This window comes from Glycine soja, chromosome 7, assembly GCF_004193775.1.
Source record: "Glycine soja cultivar W05 chromosome 7, ASM419377v2, whole genome shotgun sequence".
In the NCBI taxonomy this organism is placed as follows: domain Eukaryota; kingdom Viridiplantae; phylum Streptophyta; class Magnoliopsida; order Fabales; family Fabaceae; genus Glycine; species Glycine soja.
The window spans coordinates 20,807,050-20,814,086 of record NC_041008.1 but is presented as its reverse complement, the minus strand read 5'-3'; the positions used below and the strand labels follow the sequence as shown (position 1 = coordinate 20,814,086).

The window sequence follows — 7,037 nt, the reverse complement described above, 5'->3', positions numbered from 1 at the left end:
CTGTTTGGCAGACTTGAAGTTCATAATTCTTGTAAAAATAATTTTTGACATAGCAGAGAAAAGGAAATTTTTAGCCTTAGCTTTTTTGGTCTTCCTTTCTCTGTGATTCTTCATCTGAGCCACCGTTGGATCTAAAGGTAGTTCAGGAACATCATAGTTTTCTTCTACTGCCTCCCAAAGATCCAAAGCTTCAAGATGAGTGGTCATCCTTGCAGCCCATAATTCGTACTCCTCACCATAAAAAATTGGTGGTGAACCTGCTGTGTATGATGTTTCTCCCTCCATTACAATTTCTCTCAACTCACAGATCCCTTAAAGATAAGAGCTCTAGATACCAATTTGTTGTTTTTAGTTAATAACAGCAGGCAAAAATATTTAAGAATGAGAGGGAGCATAAAAGAAAGAAATTGAGACTGCAAAGGCTTGTTTTATTCTGATATGAAGCAACGTATTTAAAAACATGAAAAAGATAGTAAATGCTAACAAAAAGATTACACCACTAACAGATCATGCCTAGAGAATAGGATCAAAACTGCTTTATCCTATCAGTCAACATGACTTTTATTTTTCCTAAAAAATAGCATAAAAATCTTATCTACTATAGTTTGTTAGACAGTTCCAATAGTCACATCTTAACAAAATTACATAAAATGATTTTATTCAATAAACATAAAGGAACTCACATGAGAATATCACATCCTATCAGAGTATTGATATGAACCCACATGGCACAAGGGCTGACTTAGGATCGTCTAGGATTAAACCTTGATGGAAAATGCGGAAATTGATTAAGGAAAGGATGGAAAATAAGGTGGTTAATTTCGTGGGTCTTAATAAGGTGGTTCTTGACATAAAATGGATGAATGGGATGGTAAAATGTAGGTTAAGTGGTGGCTGGACAGAAATATAGAAATGGCAATAACTGAAGCTACAGGGCTCCAAATGAGGTGATTCCAAAACGAGGTGAAAGGTCTCGTTTTGAAAGTCAATTTAGGCTCAAGAATCACTTAATTTGAGTGCGTAAAATGGGAGTTATGGCCACGAGATAATTCTGGGCAGAGGTGGATTTTCTGGAATTGTGGTTTGAAAGAACAAGGGTGAAGATGAAAGGAAGGAAAAAATCACTCTTTCCAGCAAGGGCAACACACAAAGGTTGTGAAAGTCCTTTGATACAGCCAGGGTGTTCTTGAATCACTCAAGAATTTAGGAGAATCACTCTCACTAAGATAAAAGAAATAAACTCTAATTTTCTGAATAAAACTCAACTTGTCTTTATTGATAAAATGGTTCAGCTTATATAGAAGCTTTACAGCAGATTTTAGTAATGACCCACTAACCTAGAATTAAAATAACTTAATGCCATTAACCTAGGGAATTAAAAAAACTTAATGGCTGAGTGTAACTGAAATTGTGGCAACCAAAAGTCACCCCCAACAGCCAACAAGTCAGCCACCATTTGGTCTCCCAAAAGGCTGATGCCTAGGTTGCCAATTGGGCCCTTATTACAACTTGAACTAAACCTAACTAAAGCCCTTTTAGTTGATTAACCAAAAACATATTTTTGGTCAGCCAACTTTACAAGGATTGGGCCATTATTTAGACAAACTAAACACTCTAAAATTGAGACAAAGTGGTGTCATTTAGTCCTCCTCCATTTGGGCCATGATACAACTCACAACCTTGGACTTTTCTCCTTGAAACTTGGGCTTGTATTCAAATAGTATGGACAGCACTTGTTGAAGAGCTTCCTTGGCTTTCCTTGCTCTAGCCCTTGTCATAGGTCCTCCAAGTCCTTCAAGTGGATCCTTGCCCTTGCTCTTGAACATGTCCTCATCAAGTATTGTGTCCTGACGTCCTACAACATGAGGTTCCTCAAAGCAATCCAGTTAGTTATATGTTCCCATAAACATAAGGTTCAAGATCATCACATGATCCAAACACAAACAATACACGAGGAGTGAGTTATCACATTGCTAAATAGGTAGAGATAAATGAAAACACACACACACACACATACAAATATATAGTATAAATATAACAAGCTCAACTTAATACAATTCACATCATTTTACCACTCATTGTGTAACCTCACTTGTCCCTAGGATTTAATCACAAAATCACATTTCACACTTTCACATTAATCACATGTTTAGAACAACAAATCTCAAGTATAACATAACATCTCACACTCATACAATTCATTACCCACCATCACGTAGCAAGTCACAATGATCATTACACAGATGTTAAGCAACAGATACATTAAAACACAATCCTATATGCAATGTGGTATCATGTTAGTCAAAAACATTGTCAGACGCCTAAGAGTACATGACAAGACAGACCACACACTTGTAAGTCAGATCACTCTCACTAGGTAAAATCATAGGGAGACTAGTCAAGGTCACGTTGTTTTGCGAGAATGCTTCAACCATGTGGGATCGAAAATAGGCTTAAAGGAGCACTCAAATCAGGTGTTTTACCCCCAAGCCTAGACTTCGAAGAGTTCGTCAGGGCCTCTCCCTCTTGATTCAGGTCTAACCCAGAAAACATTTTAACATGCAGACTCTATCTATGAACTATACAAAAAATAATTTTAACTCGTCGTGCCTCATTGATTAAACTCGTCGGGTTCCCATAGTGGATCTCATCACAATACTCGTCGCGTATTAACTCGTTGCCCTTAAAGGATCTTACAGCAGTGTGATTGTACATTTTATAACTCACAACTCAATGCACACAATATCTCAATACATGCATGTTCTCACAATTTAACACATAATCAACTTATCACATACACCAATTCTCAATCACAATGTTATAATCCCAAAATAACATGTTATCACACCTCGTGAATCATATACACATCATACACAATCTTCCAACATTCTAACATTTAAGGCACAAATTGTTATTGTATATATATATATATATCATACAATAACAATCTTCCAACATTCCAACATTTAAGGCATATAATCATTCCCTTATTCATTCGGTTAATAACATAGAACATGTAATCACATCATGGGGAACAAAACACCTCAATCAATTTCAAGACAACATGCAAGAATCAAGAATTCTCAAATTTCTAGGTTTCTAACATTCAAAGTCAAACACTCAATTAAATCATCCAATTCGCATCAAGGCATCAATTGACCCATCAAACATGAGCAATTCTTAGTTATCATTGTACATACAAAATTAAAACGCATAAAATATTCCAAAATTAATCCCAATTTAATCCTCTAAGGATCCCTACACATGTACACTCTAACTCCAATTACGATAAACTCATCTCTTACCTCTAAGCGAGTTCGCGTGCATAGTCTAGTAGTGATAGCGACATCTCTAGCGGTTTCTTAAGATTACTCAATCTTTTCCTTTGGTTGTTCTGCTAGAGTTTTCAAGCGTTAGAAAGAATGAGAAGGGATTGAAATTTCATATTTAAGGTCTTTGTGAAAGGTACATTTCTCTCTCTAGAGACATTATTTTGGAAATCCCAACGGTGAAAATGTGAATAAATGAGTTCTACAGTTGGTGTTTAAATTTTAAGACGATCCAACGGTTATGGAGTCTGCGAATGTAGTTTTACCGTAATAAGTTTGGGTGTATTCGAGAAAAAGAGAAGGTTTTGGAAGAGGAAGAAAAAAGAATGAATTTGGGAGAAAAAGAGATCATATAAACATATCATAAATGTGACCTAATATATATCTATTTATAGCTAGGGTACTCTTAGCCTATTATCTACTCTATTTTTCTCTATTTTATTATTTTATAAAAAAGAACTTTATTTTACTATTTTATTAAATAAATATCCAATTAAAACATCCTTTTATTTTCTAAAACATCATTTTACTCTATTTATTTTCTAATACTATGAAACCCTTATTTTAATCAACAAAAATATTCTCTATAATTTATGTAATTTCTGAAAACTCTATTAATTTTTAAATAAAACTCTTTTTATTTATTTTTTGAAAAATGGGGTGTTATAGTCGCTCAACCCGAGATACAATCACCCAATGCACTTGGCTATTGTCGTCTCCTACGAACTGAGAACCAGTCTACATTGTTTTCGTCATAAAGATTTAATTTATAAAGTCATAAAATATCTTAAACCTATCATTACCATCACCACCACCATTATCATGATTATTTCCGCTACAACTGTGATGGCCACCATTGCAACCACCACTATGATCATCAACCATTGCCCCCACCAACATGACTATTGTACCAATAGTGGTGGCGACGATCATCTAGGTGACGAGGATGGTGATCATGACAACAATCATGGTGGTGATGAGGATAGCGGTGTTGGTGGTGGTTGTAGTGACAATCTTGATGTAAATTAAATCTTTAAGATATTTAACTTTTTTTTTTTATAAATCTTATAGATATTTTATGGTTAAACGAGTTTTTAATTTGAATTTAAAATGTTTTAATCTTGACTTTTCATTTTAATCTAACAGTAGAGACTAGTCATTCTCGTTCTCACATAAAATGATCATTCTCATATGATATGTCTTCTGTTCATTAAAAATCTAGATAAACTTTAAACAATACTAATTATGCAACCTATCACAACATAAGAAGGTCCATCTAGCTTAGCAATGGCCTCATATTCTTTTGGGCCAACATAGTCTCTCATCTCTAACTAGAGGCAGTTGCTTGGGGCACCCAATAGCTTTCTAAAATGCCAAAAATACCCTTATGGTTAGAAATAGCAAAACCGATTTTTCATTTCAGTAGCGCTTTTTTGTTTCTGTGAAATCTCACTCCATTAGTTTAAGTTGCTTCCGTTAGGGTCATTTTTGAAGCGTATTTGGTCTTCGGTGGTGTACGTGCGTCGTTAAGAGTATACAATGAAGTTGGGTTACTATTCAATCGCTAGAGAAGAAGAGAGTATATAGACATTTTGATCCCTAACTTTTGGCTCATTTTGCAAATAGTCCATATCTTTTTGAAATATAAAAAATAGTCCATATCTTTACATCCGTTATGCAAATAAGTCTCTATCATTAAAATCCAATTTTCACTGTTAGCCATATGTCTATGTAGCAAAGTCTTTGTCAGCTCTATAAACACAAAACAGAAACACAAACATGGAGAGAGAAAAAGAACAAAGACTTTTTTTTTTCTTTCCAAGTTGTTGGTTGTAGTTAGCTTCCCTTCCCGAGCACCGTGTGGTCGGCTCGGGTATTGTATTGAGAGAGTGTTTTGTAGGTTCTTTCTGATCACTGTGGTGCGTCTATTGGAAACATCAAGCATGGGTTGGATTCCCTGTTCTGGATATTCAGGCACTAAGAACAAGGTTGAGAAGATGGAAGCTCAGGATAGTCTCGTTGGTCAGATCAAAGCCACCCCTGGTAAAAAAAAAGTTTTTTGTTTTTTGTATAGGAAAAAAGAGACATTAACGGAATTATGATAGTGAAACCCTGTTCGGGACAATTATGCTTTCACTTAATTAAGGTAGTTTGGGGGGGGGGGGGGGGTATGCTATTGTTTCTTGCACAAATCTATCTCTTGCTTTATACGGGGTTATGGCGTTTCTTGCAAAAATAAATTTGAGTGGGGTTTATGTATTTAGTACACCCGATTGGTGATGTGTCTGACTGCAAGCTTTTTTATATTATAGAAAAAATTGATTTTGGGAAGGGGACGGGATAGGCATATGTATGATCTAATAATCTGCTATTTTCAACTCAGACATTCTCATTCTGTGACTTGGCAACTGCAACTAGAAATTTTTGAGCTGAATGTCTTTTGGGAGAGGGAGGCTTTGGTAGAGTATATGCCATTAGGATGCCTGGAAGACCACTTGCATGGTATTTGCATTTCAACTATTCAAGTTGTTTTATCCCTTCTTTAATTTATATCATCTTGAAGTTATTATTGGTTATATATGTTTGATTTGCAGATATTCCTCCTGGCAAGAAACAACTTGACTGGAACACTCAAATGAAAATAGCTGCTGGGTAATTACACATGAAGTAGCTTATCCAAAAAAATAAAAAATACACATGACGTATCTTTGTTGTAGCCCAATTTGAACGTGAGGTGAATCTTTGTTGTAGTATCCTTAATCTCATGATTATTTTGGCATTACTAGAAGCGTAAAACTTAAAATGATGTTATCTAGCTGTTTTTGAAATTATTCTTTAATGAAAATTGGATTTTTATATTTAATTTAAGAATTATGTAATGTTAAAAAAAAATAGATTACGACATTAAATTTACTCTATCATTTTTCTTTTATTTTAAAATATTTTAAATTACAAAATATTTACTGGAAATAATGAAAAAAATTGTCTTTCCCTTCACTTTTCAAAACTTGACTTCCAAACACATCTTATGATATTACATTTAAATTTTGCCCTTTATATTCATTTGATGTAATTTATAAATATTTCTAGATAATAAAGGCATAGACTTCTCCATCAGTTCAACCATCGTCCTCTCTATAGTCTTTCTTTAATACTTATTATGTTGTGATTTTAGATGGAAATTTGTACATTACTAAATAAAATCGCAAAATGACAGAATTCATGCATCATCGTTACCATGGCAGAGGTATAAAATGACGATTAATTTATTACTACTCGAGATTGCATATACATACATGTATGTAATAATCATAGGATATTGATAATACCATGCCACTCAGTATTAAAAGCCAGTACACAATCATCATTTTATTAGTCTGACATCAGACAAGCTGGTACATAAAACATCACCGACCCTGAAATCGAATTATTTGCAGCTCTTGAAGACAAAGTGACAAAACATGTGACTAAAGAAGCATCCGATAACACAACAATTTATTGATAACAAACTACAACTTAGAGGATACCCATTGCTACCAAATTTTCACTGTTGAGCCTGCAAAGTAAAAGTGTAGAAGTTCAACATAGTGGCAAAGAGAATACGTAGAATTGCAGAAATCAATGACAATCATGCAAACTCAATCTTGTGAGGTATGTGAATGTTGTTTACAGTACCAAAAAACTTTTCTTGAAAAGATCAATGATTTC

General features: G+C 34.3%; 1 long non-coding RNA gene across 1 annotated transcript; it reads left to right on the top strand.

Moving 5' to 3' along the window:
- The first annotated feature begins 5,140 nt into the window (after window positions 1–5,140).
- Window positions 5,141–6,111, top strand: LOC114417795. The gene is made up of 3 exons (XR_003667924.1): window positions 5,141–5,372; window positions 5,713–5,831; window positions 5,924–6,111. It is a non-coding gene; the product is annotated as an uncharacterized LOC114417795 (long non-coding RNA).
- Window positions 6,112–7,037: the final 926 nt, after the last annotated feature.